Raw genomic sequence first — 18,119 nt, forward strand, 5'->3', positions numbered from 1 at the left:
TAAACATACTTCATCGACATGAGAACTAGCCTTATTTGAACTCTCTAGAACACCTATGGACTGAAATTGAAGCCAGAGTTGAAAAAATGGACTGTTGTTCCAAAGTTCACTTAATATCCAATATAATGAAAATGCTGTTTCAAGATGAAGAATTAAAGAATATGTGAAAATTTTATAAATTTATTATAAAGTAGCATAAAAATAAAATGTATCAAAACTTCATTTTACTTTGACCCAGTTAATTTGCACACTGCTGTATCTATTTTGTATGTATTCTAAATACATCTATATATGTACATTTAGTCATCTCTAATAAAATATAAGCTGCTTGAAGGGAGGAATTGTTTCACTTTTGTCTTTGTATCCCTAGTATCTAACATCCTAGCATAATGCCAGGAGCATGGTGACAAGATTATTAAGTATAGGAAAGTGACTTAGACTGCATGATACTCCATTTTCTCATAGTAAAATTTGAAGAGATGTTTTGAAGTAAACATTTTCTAAATCTTAAAGTGATAAATATGTGTATACAGGCATGCATGAATGCATGCATTTATTTATCAAGTTATACTATTGCAATGGTTCTGACACAGAGTACTGCAGTCCTGATAGACATGAAGTATTAGGATCTTATACTGAGTTTCAAAGTTGGAAAGGAATTTAATTGTAATGGGCCAGAATTCTGGAGAAATATACTTGAGGCAAGGATTCTTACAACAAGGTACTCAGTGTAATTGATAAGACAATGGTTATCTAGTTTAGCATGGTGATTAATAATTCTCTAGTTCAATATGATTGACTTAATCTTACAACAAATAATGATTCCCTAGTGATATAACAATTGGTTTATACTCAGTATGATGAATTGATTTAATTGTAATAGAGTATGACAAACTCAGCCAAGGAGAGAAGACTTGACCAGCCTCATGATGGTTTTTCTGCCTTCATCACTTCTCCACTAAGACCAAGAACTTGGGCTGGTCCCTAGATTCTCCAGAGAGCTAGTCTGGAAACTATATTTTAACCCACCCCAATTTGAGGGGTCTAGAAAGCAGAGCATTATATTGAGATGTGCAGACTGCTGACTGGCTGACTAACTGAGACTGCTAATGTAGACCGGGAGACTGAAGGAGACTTTGGACTTTATCCCTGATTATTATTGTGGTGATTATTCTGCTGAGACCAAGGCTGACCCAAAGGCCCTCCAGAAGGCTAAGCAGAACATTACATTTAATGATTATATATTTCCACTTTTATCTGGAAAACAACCTCTTCTATACATAACCTCAAACATCATCATTTGATTAGTTTGGCAGGCTAAAGATTAGGGAGAATCTACAATCTTCCAATTCATTCAACTTTTTACATAGTTCTACTCGATGGGAAGTATTTCAAGTCCAAATTTATCTATCTGCAACTTCTGCATATTCCTTCTAGTTTTGACAAGGAAGAAATATTAAGCAATATTTTGAAAAATATAATGAAGTCTGGGATATATAACCAAGGAATAGCATAGTCAGTGGGAGAACTTGGATGCACAAACCACAGGTTGCTTAGAATTCAGGAAACCAAGGAATTTGCTCTGTGTGTGATATTTTATTCATATAATTATTATTAATTATTAATTCATAGAAGCATATAGAGTTGTAAGGAATCTTTGTAATTATCTAAACAATCTTGCTGCCTTTTATACATGAAAAAACTTTATGTGAATTACCTAAATTCATACAAATATCAGAGTTATATTTGAACCTGGCCTTTTGATTCAATCCTTCTTTCCACTTTCATTATATTATGCTACATCTTCTAGTGAAAGATTAACTAGAACAATATAGAAATGGTGAAGAGTTAGAATCAAATAGAATAGAAGGAAAACTAGAAGAAAGTAGAACACAGACATTTTCTTTGTTATTTTTGCTCTTGCCTCAGAAATTGTCATGGTATACTGCTGCAAACATTACATCAAACAAGGTAAAATATGTGGACCATTTTGTAAATTGTAAAGGACTTCATGAATAAGTAGTTATTATTACATTTATGATTATGGCCCACTATTACTATTATTAGTTAGATATTATAGGATTAACAGTTAACTTCTTTGCTTTTTGTCTCTTTGGATATTTGTTTCTTTCTTTTCCCTTTATCATTTGAATAACTTGGAAAATTAAAGTATCTCTCTTGCAAGTGATGTGCATGATGTTTGGTGGGACAAGTAAGTGTGAACTATGAAAAAGTCAGAAGGAAAAAGAAAATGGTCAGTAAGAAAAGTATGTAGCAAACAGCAAAGAAATGCAGGATTCTCCCTTCATCATTGACAGAGATGAACTGTTTTTAAAAAAATTTTAACATTATATATATATATATATATGTGTGTGTGTGTGTGTGTGTGTGTGTGTGTGTGTGTGTGTGTGTGTGTGTGTGTATATATATATATATATATATATATATGCCCTCAGAGTTGTGTATATGATAAATATGACCTTTTGACTCCATAGTTTTTGCATCTGTAAAATGAGGGTGTTAGACTAGATGGACTCTGAAGTTGCTTTGTGCTCTGGATTTAACATGTAACACATCATAGATGTTTGTACTTTTCTCTTTTTCTAGGTTTCTAGAATAATTATTTCTTTTAGATAAACTCAGTGAAGTCAAGGATCAGGTCTTATTTAAAATTTATACATTACCAGTACTTAGTACAGCATTCTAAAGACAGTAGATACTGAGTAGATGATGAATCAATGAAATAAGGAGGAAGGAATAGAACAAGGAGGCTGAGCATGCTGAGGACAAGTTTTGCATACTTTCCAGTTTTGTGTAGAACCAACCCTAATCTTTGTGGTGCCAGAGTATTTAAATCAATATGTACTCAGAAATTAGCAGTTTGCAGCTTCCTTCACCTGGGAATAAATATGACTTCCAAAATCTTATTTGGATTTCAGTCTTCTTTAAGTCAGTGTGTTAGCAACATCATTGAATGAGGAGATAGATATGTATAATCTATAGTTTATGGAAATCAACTTAGATTAAAAAAAAGTTTCAGTAAAAATTCATCTGAGAATGGGGATCTTATATTGATAGGAACAAAAATGATTTTTTTTTTTACTTTTTAGAGTAGAAATCAGCATTTTGCTTAAAAAAGAGAGAGAGGGAACATGAGTGTTGAGTAATTTAATGCTTCTTTAAATACTTGTATTTGAAAGTCTAATGGTAAATCTTTACATATACCAATTCTATATGGGAAAATTAATTGAAAAAATAATCTACTAATTTCAGTTCTTAGATATATTAAACCAGTAATTTTGTATAGCCAGATAATTTTTTAAATTAATGGAAAAATTTTCAAGAACAGTGAACAACCATTTTTGTGTAAATAATTTGCAGATGATTTTCTGTCCATCTGTCTTGTCAGTCAATCTCTGTCTTTGTTTCTCTTTCTATTTCCAAAATTGCTGCAAGGTGAAACTCTTATTATCAATAATTGTAAAAATCAATTTTAAAATAGTTAAAATTTTAACTGAAACAAGAAAATTTGAAGAAAGAAAATTATTTCTGATTAACTGCTTAATAGATTATATTTACTTGGATAAATGATCTAATTGGAAACTAGAAGATAGTTTTTCTAAGTAACATGAAGAGGACCCTGATAAACCTGGAAAGTATTGAGGAAAATTGAGTTACAAAAATAACTACCATAAGAATGATTTTACCTAGAACAGAGATGGTTTGGATATGTCAGATCTTTAATCATGAAAAGCATTTTAAAGGAAAGAAATTGAGCAAGTACTTTGGGCTAGTAAGTAAAAATAGAGTGGTGCAAGAGAAAGAAAGAAGACAAAGAACAAGAAATTTCAAAAATCCTAATTTTATGAGTGTAGGTGTGATGGACAAAGAAATGATCTAGGACAAATAGTAAATTTAAAGGAATTAGTTGATTAGATTAAAGTAGTACAATTAGTTAAATATTGACTCTCAAATGTACTTTTTGATTTTGTCCTTGTATCTCCATAATATAGCACAGTGCTTTGTACATGGTAGCTACTAATAAATGCTTTTTGGATTATATTGCATTAATGTTGCAGCACTATGCAGAATAGAGTGCCACTTGGATTTTGTTATTATTATATAGAAATATTGTTGATATTTATTAATTTACTATGTAGTCTGAACATTTACTGAAGCTATGAATTCTCATTTAATTGTTTTCCTGATAACCTAAGATTTTCCAAGTAAATAATCATGTTCTAAGTTTGTAAGGATAACTTTGTCTATTCTTCATATTTTAAATTTATGTCTTGTATTTCCATTATTAACATTTCTAGATGTATAACTTATAATAGTAGGGAAAATATTCTACCATATTTTATTTGTTTATTCATTGGGAGACATATTATAACCCCATTGCATATAATGCTTATTTTTAGATTTAGATAGGTTCCTTTAAGATTTTCTTAATGACTTCCTGGGGATTCTATTTTCTCTAGATTTCTCTTTAAAAAGTTCAGGCCTTAGTTTCCTGATTTATAAAATAAGATTAAAATGGAGCATCTGCTTTTACCTCAAAATCTTATAATGCTATAAGTATTATATTTTTTATCTTATAAAAAAGAGGAAGGATAAAGATCTTTTCTGAGTATTTCACAAAGTTGTAAGAATAATGTGATAATATATACAAAAAAACCCCTATATTTCCTAAATGATCAAAAGTTATACAAATGTTAAGTGTTTTATTGCCATAATGATAATTAGGTTGTGGAGTGTATGAAATCATCAAGGAAGACATAGAAGAGGTCCCAAAACAAGAAAGAAATATTCACATGCCAAAAGAAAAAGAAAAGTTAATTAGGGAAATAACAGCAACAAAAAAGTAGTCATAGACATAAAAAGAGAACAGGAAAATATACACTTAGGGAAATAAAAGGTGCAAATGTGTTTGAGGCAAAAGTGATTAATAGTGAAAAATACTACAGTGATGTGGATGGGGGGATAACCTTGAAAATAAGGCCACTGGCAAATGGAAGGTCTCTGGTGACTTCGGCAAGAACAATATTACTAGATATTACTAGATTTAAAGGGGATGGGGAAATACACATTTTTAAGAAATGCATGAGAAAAATAACTTGCGAATGTAGGAGATTTGGATATAGTTTAGTAGTTTAGTTTATCTTTTTGTTTATGTGTGTGTGTGTGTTTGTGTGTGTGTGTATAGAAATTGTGTGATATGTGACAAGAAAGATTTTTGTATGGTTAAGAAAAGAAAACTTTGGGAAAAAAGAATAAAGAAGCAAATTTATATATGTGTTTGTATTTATTGGAATTTGAGAGATCAAACTAAGTGAGAGAGAAAAGTATTGGTAATTGATGAGACACTGTTCTAAAAAAAGCATATACTGAAAAAAAAAAAAAAAAACTTTGGTTCAAAAGTACAAGTGAATGAGATTTCCATTTAAAAAAGGGGAGCACTTTTTGTTCTTGAAACCAAAAATATTTCAGAATATTTAAATTATCTAAAGCATTTATCAGTTGACAGATTTATATTGGGGAAAACAAGGGAGTTTTTTTTTTTTTTTAAGAAACTTTTCTAACATGAAAAACCCTTTCTGAATGTAAGTATTCAATTTACAAATGAAATAAACACCCAGTCTTCCCATTTTGTTGTATAAAGAAAGTTAGGAAAAGAAAAAAAATGAAGATATGAAGAGGTTTTATAGCTTTTCCCAATTCTTGTTGGGGAAAAATGTTTCAAACTTAAAGAAGTGAATAAAATATTCTTGCTAGAGGCAGTAGTATCTTCTGTAATATTTTGCTAAGCATTGCTTCATGTTAAATCTCAATTCTTTGTGAATGGTTTAGTTAAATTGCTTTTCATGCTTTCCTACAAATATCTGCTGTGCAATGGAAGAGAGAATATTGTTATTTAATGTTTATAGAGTAACATAAATGTATACATACTTTACAAATATGCAAAGAAAATGAGGCCTGCCACAGGGACAGAAATTAAACCAGAGCAATGCAATAAAAAGAAGAATTTAGAGAAATAATACAGGGTCAACGACCTTATGGAATTTAAAGTACATAAGTTTTGCAAGAGTGCCACATGTTAAGGTGATTTCTAAAATTCATGAAAGTATTTACTCAGGATAAATTTTGCATGAGATTTATGGGAAGTTTATAAATTGTGAAGTGAATAATTTTTTCCCAAGGCACCCTTTCATATGTTCTCACATTTTCAGAACACCCCTAAATTTGAAAGGTCCAGTGACTGGCAACTGGAAGTAACTAAAGGAGAGGTGTGTGTGTGTGTGTGTGTGTGTGTGTGTGTTTCATGGAGGTAAAGGGAGAAAGAAAGATAAATTTTATATTTATCCAAGTGCTTTCAGGATTTTACATAGATATACATATATACAGAGTAAGGTCACCTGTAAATTGGTGGGACTTGCCCAAATGAAAAGAAAAATGCCCTATGGGACCCCATAAAAGATGAAGGTAATATTTAAAATGTAGTTTAATTGAATTGGAATAGAGGAAGTTCTCAGACTAACATATTATTTTTTTAAAATTAGCATTTTAACTGAATGAAATTATTTTTCAATAATTTCTCTTTGTCTTTCTGCCACTTTACAAATGAGATCTTATATCCAAGTCTACATTCATCTCTGTTTTCTCTGCCCTGGCAAATGCTAACCTATACCAGAATTTCCTCTGCTATCTGTCCTTTCATTCTAAACTCTTATTTTTAGTCCCTTGGCTCATATTTGAGGTCCTTTCTGATTGTTGTTTCCCCATAGCTACTACCCACATACTTTGTCTGGTTTTTGACTCCTTGATACCCAGAATCCTTAACTGGATTTCCGATTCCTGCTGCCAAATAAGCTCCCTGTATGTTTGCTCCTATCCACCCCATCCTGTGTTTTCTGACCTCCTATTTCCTGCTTCTCTGTTCCACTTCTAGAATCTACTGCCAGCATGAGCCCTGGTTACAATGATAGCTTGTCTACCAGGCACTGACTTTCTTTTGGCTGTGACGTCAGTGGCTCTTTGGGTTACTATGGTAGCCCTAGGACCTGCCACCCACCTAGAATTTATAGCCTGCTGCCCCCTGCAACACTAGGCCTGTCTAAACTTCTTCCTCACCCCTTACTCTCCCACTAGGTTACCCACAGAGTGTAAGGCTGTAAGAATATGGCTAGGCATACAATGGACAAGCCATTTATCTCTGCTCTTTTCACCAGAATATAAACTATTTTAACCCTCCATTTATGTCACATTTATTTATACAACCAATCCCACTAAACCCCCTCCTCTTTTCCTCACAAAGAAATAGAAAACAGTAAAAAAGAAATTGGTATCTCAGGTTCATGGATGTCTCAGAAGTCATAATTTATTCCATATGAAAGAGAATAATAAAAAATTATGAAAGTTCAACACAGTACAATTCAATTAAAATCAATTCAATTCTAGAAGCACTTATTAAATCCATAGTATATGTTAGTGACTGTTCTAGTTTCTGAGAATAGATAGAAAATGAAATAGTTGCTGCTCTCAAAGAATGTATAATCTAGGGGAAGGAAGGGACAAATATTTCTAAGAAGCTATGGAAAAATCAAAAGAAAAAATATGGGGAGGGGACACAAGGAAGTTAGAAAGTAATGGAATAATATCATGAGGATACAGTTTATGAAAAATCTCTCAAATATTAATCACTCTAGGTCTTTTCACAGCAGCATAATTCTCAGTGATCTTCACAACTTTATTATTTGAAGCAGACATATTTTATAAATATTATGGTTTGGAAAGGATCATTCAAATCCTTTCTTCCTATAATGACACAAAAGAAAATAATTCAGTAATACATGAGTAAAATAGTCAATCTATTAAATCTGACAAAGACAAAGCCTAAAGCTTAAATTCCAAATTGTTGAAAACCTGTCTTTCTTTCAAGTCTCTCATTTTTAGTTGGATCTTTCCTTTTTATAAAATAAATGAATATGTAGCAAAACTCTTGAATTAATCAAAAATTAAATGAAACTATAGGAATTGACACTAGCTTATGTGAATTACATATAATCAGTTTTTATTAGAATAACATGGACAAATACATTTGTACGTGTGCATGCATATATGTATATAAACACCCAACATAGCCATAAATTTTGGAAGAGCTAGAAAACTTAAGAGATAGAAGGGAAGCATATAAAGTCTGAATTAGCTCCCTGGAGGGCCTCAGGATCAGCCAGAGTCAGATAAATCAAAATCCTTGATCTTTAGGGGAAGAAGTGAAGGAGGTGGGCAAGCTGCCACATGGCTTGCCAAAGCTGTTTACTGAATTTTGGATTGTGGAGTCTCCAGCCTCTATCCTCATCCTGCCACCAAGTTACTCTTTCTTCTCTCCCCCAGCCCTCCAATCCTTGCCTATATACATTATCTCACTACCAAAACGTTCAGCAAGCACCAATGGTGAGGAGAGCCATCACATCACCATCTCATCTAAATATGTATATAGAGCCATTATCTCACATGGAATGGGTAATTAGCCTTAAGTGCTCTCTTGTCTGATTCAAGCACACCTTTTTCAGAATTTCAACCCTCTACAGAAGCAGGAATGGAAGACTGGTTCAGAATTTTAGAATCAAATGACAAATTTTCTTCTGAGTCAGTTTGAATGAATTACAGTGTAGAAAGGAGTACAAAGCAAAATTCATCTGAGAAGAGAGGTTCAAACTAAGTATAAAAATATATGTGAAAATATCAAAAACAACAAAAAAAGAAAGAAATATAAGTATGATTTTCTTTAATAACGCAAAAATCTGCATCTCACTTTGCATTAAAGGAAAAGCAAACACAGAATAGGGTAAGAAAAGTCCTCAAAGATTAGATATTGTGGATTTAACATGGGCATACAAGTACATTCATGCACCATCAACTGTTTGTGTAACCTTTCACTACCTCAGGAACTCTCAGACTCTAAGTTATAGATAAATCCTCTAATTGATAAAATCACAGATTTGGACAAAATTTACATATACATGTGTATGTGTGTGTGTGTGTGTGTGTGTGTGTGTGTGTAGCTGTACATATATGTATGATTATTCCAAAACTTTTTAATCTTTTTGTATTTTCACAGATAATCCACAAAGACTTATTTTGAAGTTGCATTGAGTTTAATGAAATATTATGAAATCTCATTCTAATGGAATGAATTATTTCTTGAGTTCTACTAGGCTGGAAAACTTTCAGAAATAGCCAAGGTTTAGACCAAATCTAGCAAAACTGAAAACCATGCTGAAAATAAGATCCTAACCTGTATGTGCCAAAATGTTTGTGGCAGCCCTATTTGCAGTGGCTAGAAACTGGAAAATGAATGGATGCCCATCAATTGGAGAATGGTTCACTACACTGTGGTATATGAATGTTATGGAATATTATTGTTCTGTAAGAAAGGACTGGCAGGATGAATACAGAGAGGCTTGGAAAGACTTACATGAACTGATGCTAAGTGAAAAGCAGAACCAGGAGATCATTATATATTTCAACAATGATATCATATGAGAATATATTCTGATGGAAGTGGATTTCTTCAACAAATAGAAGTTCTAACTTAATTTCAATTCATCAATGATGGATAGAAGCAGCTACACCCAAAGAAAAAACACTGGGAAATGAATGTAAACTGCATTTATTTTTCTTCCCAGGTTAGTTTTCTTCTGAATCCAACTCTTCCTGTACAACAAGAAAACTGTTTGGTTCTGCACACATATATTGTATCTAGGATATACTGTGACATATTTAACATGTATAGGACTGCTTGCCATCTTGGGGGGGGGTGGAGAGAGGGAGCGGAAAAGTTGGAACAGAAGTGAGTGCAAGGGATAATGTTGTAAAAAATTACCTATGCATGGGTTCTATCAATAAAAAGTTATAATTATTTAAAAAAAGAAAAAAAAGACCCTAGATATTATCTTTCAGGAAAGCATCAAGTAACACTGCCCTGATGTCCTAGAATCAGAAGTTAAATAGCCATGAAAGAATTCACCAGTTACCTCCTGAAAGAGATCCCCAAATGAAAACTCCAAGGAATATAGTGTAATGGGCTGAGGCTTGAGCTGATGCACTGAGGTCCCAAGCATGTGAGGCTAAATAGTAATTGGACCATACTCTACTAATATATATATATATATATATATATATATACTTGGAGAAAGAATGGTCCCCGCCCACTCTTTGTGCAAGCCCTGATGTTTTGTATAGGAAATGACGATTTTGGTGGGTGGAGGCAGGGAAGTGGAAAGGAAGTGGAAAGAGAGACTGCTGCCTGGCGTCTTGTCATGGCTGCTCACATTTCTATGGCGACTGCCCTTGACTTCTGATCCCCCTCTGCTAGCTGGCTTCCTGTCGCAGCTGCCCATATTGCTTTCTTCACCTCTACTGAGAATAAATATTGAAGATTTTTCCCTTAACCTGAATTCTTGACTCCGGCTGATTTTAAATATGTGATCATCACAATATAGTAACTAAATTTCGAAATTATCAGATCAAGGAGAAAATACTTCAAGCAGCCAGAAAGAAACAATTCAATATCAAGGAGTCACAAATAAGAATATGCAATACTTTCTAACTTCTACTTTAAAGGATCAAAGTGCCTGGAATATGATATTCCAAAGGGCAAAGGAAGTTGGATTGCAGCCAAGAATAAACTATCCAGCAAAATTAAGTGCCATCTTTGGATGGACATTCAAGAGAACAGATGAATTTCATTTATTTCTGATGAAAAATCCAGAGATGAACAGAAAATTTAATCTCCATGTACATCAATCAAAAGAAGCACAAGAAGTTAAAAAAGTAAAGAAAAAAGTATCTGTTCCTTTTAAAAGTTAAAATGTTTATACATTCCTATATTGGAAGATGATACATTTAACTCTTGGGAATTGTATCTCTGATATATCTCTGATATATTTATAGGGTGTAGGTATAACTTGATTTTATTGTGATGATATAAAAAAGAAACTAGAGGAATAAAGGGAAGAAGAGGAAAGGGGAGATTAAATGGGGTAAATTACATCTCATGAAGAAGCAAAAATGATATATTATAATTAAGGAAAAGAAAGAAAGAGGATGAGCATTGTGTGATCAAAGAGAGAATATCAAATATATTTAGCTCACAGAGGAACTTGAATCACTCAACAGGGAAGAGGGAGAGAAAAGGGGAAAGGAAAAGGCGAAGCTAATAGAAGGAAGAACAGAAGCAGAAGATAAAGGGGATAAGAAAAGGGGGGAATCTGTAAAATGTGAGGGTTGTTTGAGGAAGGTTTTAGTCAGAAGCAAAACAATGGGAAAGAAGGAAAAGGAAAAGTAGGAGTATAAATTAGGGAAAATAAGATGTTAGTAATTTTAATTGTGAATGTGAATGGCATGAACTTTCCTATAAAACGGAAGTAGATAATAGACAGAGTAAAAGGCAGAATCCTACAACATACTGTTTTACAAGGAAAACATTTAAAACAGAGTGATACATACAGAGTAAAAGGTAAAAGGCTATAGCAGAATCTAGTATGCTTCAGCTGAAATAAAAAAAAAAAAAAGCAAGGGTAATGGTCCTGATCTCAGACAAAGTAAAAAAAAAAATAAAAAGATCTAATTAAAAGAGATAAGGAATAAAACTCTATTTTGCTAAAGGTTACCATAGATAATGAAGTAATATCAATACTGAACTTATATGTACTAAATGGTAAAGCATCAATATTTCTATTGAAGAAATTGAGAGAGCTAAAAGAAGAATTAGATAGCAAAACAATACTAGTGGAGGATCTCAGACTCACTCTCTCAGAACTAGATAAATTGAACCACAAAATAAATGAGAAAAAGTTAAGGAGGCAAATGGAATTTTAGAAAAAATTAGGTATGATAGATCTTTGGAGAAAATTAAATGGAGACAAAAAGGAGTATGTATTTTTTCTTGACATCTCATGGAACCTACCCCCAAATTGATTATAAATTAGGGCATAAAGACTTCAAAATCAAATGCAGAAAGCCAGATATAATAAATGCATCTTTTTCAGATCATGATACAATAAAAGTTACATGTAATAAATGGCTAGGAAAATAGACCAAAAATTAATTGGAAACTAAATAATTCTAATCCTAAAGAATGAGTGGGTGAAACAACAGATTATAGACACAATCAATGATTTCATCCAAGAGAATGACAATAATAAGACAACATACCACAATTTATGCAACCAAAGCAGTTCTTAGGGGAATTTTATATCTCTAGATTCTTACTTAGATAAAACAGAGAAAGAGAAGATCTATGAATTGGGCATGCAATTAAAAAAGGTAGGAAAAGGACAAATTTTAAAACCCCAATTAAATACCAAATTTGAAATTCTGAAAATAAAAGGAAAGATGAATAAAATTGAAAGTAATAAAAATATTGAACTAATAAACAAAACCAAGAGTTGGTTTTATGAAGAAGAAATAGATAAATCTTGAGTTAATTTGATTAGAAAGAGGAAATAAGAAAATCAAAATGTTAGCATCTATATTGCAAATGTTAAACTTTCTGCCAATGAAGAGGAAATTAGATCAATAATTAAGAGTTAATTTGTCCAACTATATGCCAAGAAATCTGATAATCTATTTAAAATGGATAAATACTTATAAAAACAAAGATTACCTGGAATAAAAGGAAGAAATAGATGATTTAAATAGTCCAGTTTTAGAAAAAGAAATTAAACAAGTTATTAATCAATTCCCTAAGAAAAAATCTCCAGGGCCAGATGGATTTGCATGTGAATTCTACTAAACATTTAAAGAACAGTCAATTTCACTATGCAAACTATTTGTAAAAATAGGGTAATAGGCCTATCAAATTCATTTTGTGACACAGATATGGTGTTGATATCTAAACCAGGTAGAATCAAAACAGAGAAAAAAAAACAGAATGCAATCAAACAACAGTAAAAAGTTGAAAATAATATGTTGTGATCCACACTCAGTCCCCACAGTACACTGGGTGCAGATGGCTCTGCATCACAAGACCAATGGAACTGGCCTTAATCACCTCACTTTTGAAAAGAGCCAAGTCCCTCAGAATTGATCACCATATAATCTTACTGTTGCTGTGTACAGTGTTCTCTTTGTTCTACTCTTTTCACTTAGCATTAGTTCATATACGTCCCTCCAAGGCTCTAAGACATGACCTTGCTGATCATTTCTTAAAGAATAGTAATATTCCATAACATTAATATGCCATAATTTATTCAGTCAGTCTCCAACTGTTGGGCATTCACTCAGTTTCCCGTTCCTTGCCACTACTAAAAGGGCTTCTAGAAACATTTTTGCACATATAGATCCTTTTCCCTTTTTTCATGATGTCTTTGGATAAGGGTCACTGTAGAAAACACTGCTGGATCAAAGGACAATATTTGTTCATAGTTCCAAATTGCTCTCCAGAATGGTTGGATCAATTCACAACACCACTGTATTAGGGTCCTACTGTATGTGCCAAAATGTTGGTAACAGCCCTGTTTGTAGTGGCTAGAAACTGGAAAATGAATGGATGCCCATCAATTGGAGAATGGCTGGGCAAATTGTGGTATATGAATGTTATGGAATATTATTGCTCTGTAAGGAATGACCAGTAGGATGAATACAGAGAGGCTTGGAGAGACCTACATGGACTGATGCTAAGTGAGATGAGCAGAACCAGGAGATCATTATACACTTCGACAACGATATTGTATGAGGATGTATTCTGATGGAAGTGGATTTCTATGACAAAGAGACCTAACTGAGTTTCAATGGATAAATGATGGACAGAAACAGCTACACCCAAAGAAGGAACACTGGGAAACGAATGTGAACTATTTGCATTTTTGATTTTCTTCCCGAGTTATTTTTACCTTCTGAATCCAATTCTCCCTGTGCAATAGGAGAATTGTTTGGTTCTGCAAATGTGTATTATATCTAGGATATACTGCAACATATTTAACATATATAGGACTGCTTGCCATCTTGGGGGCGGGGGGTGGAGGGAGGGAGGGGAAAAAACAGAACATAAGCGAGTGCAAGGGATAATGTTGTAAAAAATTACCCTAGCATGGATTATGTCAATACAAAGTTATTATTAAATTAAAATAAAATAAAATGAAAAAATGTATTAGGGTCCTAGTTTTCCCACATCCCCTCCAACATTTATTATTATCCGTTTTTGTCATATTAACCAATCTGACAAGTGTATGTAGTTGTAGCTCAGTGTTGTATTTATTAGTAATTGTCTAATCAATAATGATTTGGAGCATTTTTATGACTATAAATGTTTTTTAATTTCTTCATCTGAAAATTTGCTCATATCTCATATATGGTTCATTTCTCAGTTTTTTTTTTCCTTTTTGACATGATTTTTCTTGTGCAGGTATGTATAGAAGAAGTGCATGTTTATCAAATTGGATTGCTTGCCTTCCATGGCATGGAATGGGGGAAAGAAAGGAAAAAAAATTGCAACATAAGATTTTTCAAATGTGAATGTTGAAAATTATATATTCATATGTTTTGAAATAAATAGCTTTAATCAAAAAACTCCAAAATGTAGAACACTTTTTATGCACTAATTACTCAAATAATAAAATTTTGTGTTTCCCCACTATAGGTCCCTTTATCTTTCATCTCTTTTTTCTAAGTTCAATTTCACTAGACAAACAAATGGTTTGGTATGTTCAGATAGATGTTGCACTTTAATGAGTGATTCTTTCAGTCTTTTAACACCTTTTCACTTATTGCATATTCCCTTAAAAAAGATACTTGTTGAAGAGAGAATTTCTATTAGATTTGGTCTTTTAAAGTAAATATCTTTTCTCCAAATGAAAGTAACATCTTGCTTCTAGTCATTAAGAGAACAATTTGTATGCACAGCATTGAGAAAGGGTTGGAGAACACTGGTACTAAAGATTTTTTTTTTAAAAGCAATCAGCTAGGGCATTTAATTCTTCATATTTCAAGTTTGATGAATTCTACAGAGTGGTATAAATTTTTTTCTATGATAAATGGTTACCCATTAAGTAACCTAGCCTACAGGTAAAAATAGCATTTGAGCTTTTGTTTTTGTTTTTCCTAATTTTAGAAATTTCTATTAGAAATATTTTTTTTCAATCTGGGGGTACCTCCTTTGAAAATCTCTATCTCCCTTAGGAGAAGTAGCATAAGTATGCAGCCTCTGAACCGGGCAACTACTTAGTCAAGCTATTTATATGCTGGCCTTGGGCACCCTAGGAGTTAATGTTTATAAGCCAGAAAAATTCATTGTTAAATTTTTTGCTTCATAAGTTATCAAAACCCTGGTATTTGTGATATAAACTTTTGCCTGGAATGGTATTTTGTGATACCAATATATCTCATACAGATATAGTTTGAATTCTGTGGTGAGCTGGAAATTACACAAACACCACTGAAGAGGGCATATCCATAAAGATTTATATTGTTTCATGCCTTTTTTAAAAAAAAATAGTATTAGATAAGTAAAATTCCTTATACAATGTGCTTTTTAATAATATTTCCTAACAACCCAAATATCACACCAGAGAAATACTATTCAATAGTGAAATTCCCTAATTTTCTGATGGCAAGATTTATAAAAATGTCCAGGCAAAGTGGCTTTTCTAAGTTATTTATTATTACATTGTTTTTTAAAGTGGCAGTTATTTTATTTGACTTCTTACATATTACTTTACTGTCTATTAGAATTATGAGTATTCAGTACATAGGGATTAAGTGGTAAGGCCTTAATAGCTTTTAAGTTCTCAAAAAGTTGGTGATGAATAGTTTGTATTAAGAAATTATAGTACCATCAAAAATGTATATGGAATATGGGAGTTCAGAAGATATGTACAGGTACTCTTATTTATATTTTAGGGTTAGTCCTGATTTTATGTTTTTTGTCCCTCACGGAAATTAAGTTAATACTCAATAATGATATTTTAAGAGACTGAAGTACTGTCAAGTGATAATTATAATGAAAAACCTGAGAGTTTTTGGTAGATTTATTTTTTGTAAGTTGTTTTAGGTAGTTGTTGGATATTTTTAAAGCAATTTATAACTCTCATTATCCCCCATATTGAGCATATTAAAAAAAAAAAAACTTTTTTTAAACAAACAAAAAAAATCAATAAAATGTTAAAGATATAATGTCTGGCAAAATAGAACCAATATCATCACAAATTATTTGAGACTAATTTTATACAAGCAAGCGAAGTCCAGAAGAGGAATGAAAATCAAAAATAAGGAAGAATCATGATGGGTGATGTAACTACAATTCACACAAGTTATTCATTACACACACACACACACACACACACACACACACACAGATTGACCATTCAAATATTTACTTTTATATTTAGATTTTACATATGCCTGAGAGAGAGACAGAGACAGAGAGAAACAGAGATGGAGACACAGAGACAGACACAGAGAGACAGAGACAGAGAGATAGAGACAGAGACACAAAAACATAGAAAGACAAAGAGACAGAGATAAAGAAACAGAGAGAGAGAGAGACAGAGAGACCCACAGAGAAAGAGAGAGACAGAGATAGAGACAGAGAGACATGGAGAGAAAGGGACAAAGACAAAGAGACAGAGATAGAGACAGAGAGGGAAATCGAGACAGAGAGAAAAGAGGGGGAAAGAGGGAGGAAACGAGAGAGAGGGAGGGAGGGAGGGAAAGAGGAGAATTTAAGGAGAGTATTGGACAGGGAAAGCAATTAGAGCAGAATGTTAATATCTCTGTTTTTAATATACCGTTTGCAGTTCAATTTATCTTGTCTTTTCCAGGAGTTTGCATTAATGATGTTTAAATCTAGATCTGGGAGATTGTGAGTTTAACTTTTCTGATTACCACATTGAAAGTGGTAATATGTCATCAAAGACTGTGAAGATGAAGTGCTACATTATTCCAGAAACAGGTGTGTCATGACTATCAGAGCCAAGACATATTGTCTACAGATCATCATTCTTCCACAGCCATGGCTGAAGCTCAAGTGTCAAGGAAAACTGTATGAAGTGAGATAATATTCAGATGAATTACAAATGATCTAATTGAAAGGGCATTTGCATATCTGAACTCTTTGTCCTTTTCATTGTTTTTAATGTAGACAGTTCAATCCTTGGATGGCCTAATTATGGCCACCAGATCAGTTGAGAATTATCTCCAACTCCTACTGTTCTCCCAGATAGCTTTTGTCATCTAGAAAATGATTGCTATTTTAAAAAAAATTTGTGCATTATAGCTTTCTTATTTAAGTATTAGTATTCCTTTTAGCCATCCTTTCAACTAAGCAATACATTTGTTATTAAATGTCTAACAGGCTTTCTTTATTTTTAATAGCTAGTAGGCTGCATTTTAAAATATCTATATACTGAGAGTTTTGTTTTTTTCTTTCTGATATAGGGGGTCAGTTCAGTTATTTCAGCTGGAAGATTCAGCCTTTTTAGCATTTACCTATCTATTCCTTATGTACCTACTCCAACCAAGTATTGAGATCCCATTTTCAATTGGAGCAATAATATGTAATAAAACGGTATTGTCCCTTGTGAAAAGAAAACTGGCATGCTGCATATGTCAGAAAATACTATTGTCAAAGAGTGTGAAGCACTTTAGTTCTTAGGATTTGGCACAAAAAAAATGAACAGCTCTTTACTAATTCCTCTAGGGGATCATCTGTTTAACTAGGATGAGGTCAGTGAAGAAATTTTGGCACTCTAATGAGTGGAAGGTTCTCATGAAGCCTGTCAAGAATAACTTTCACAGATATCATATCTCATCTAGAAGTGATAAATACTTCCCAGAAAGTTTTTCTTTTTGACCAAAGGAAACCATTGTATTTTTAAAAGTTATTTAATTCCTGGCAATTTAAATTATTTGAGCACTCAAAATGAATTGTCCATACAAAATATTGTAAAATGGAATGGTTGTGAGGATCAAATAATGCAGTATTTGGATAGTGCTTAGGATAATATCTAGCACACCGAAGGCACTTTATAAATGCTATTCTTCTTGTTGTTTATAATTAACATTTATATAGTACTTATTATATGCCAGGAATTGTGCTAAATGTTTTGTGATTATTA

Source organism: Antechinus flavipes, chromosome 3 (assembly GCF_016432865.1).
Source record: "Antechinus flavipes isolate AdamAnt ecotype Samford, QLD, Australia chromosome 3, AdamAnt_v2, whole genome shotgun sequence".
Lineage (NCBI taxonomy): Eukaryota > Metazoa > Chordata > Mammalia > Dasyuromorphia > Dasyuridae > Antechinus > Antechinus flavipes.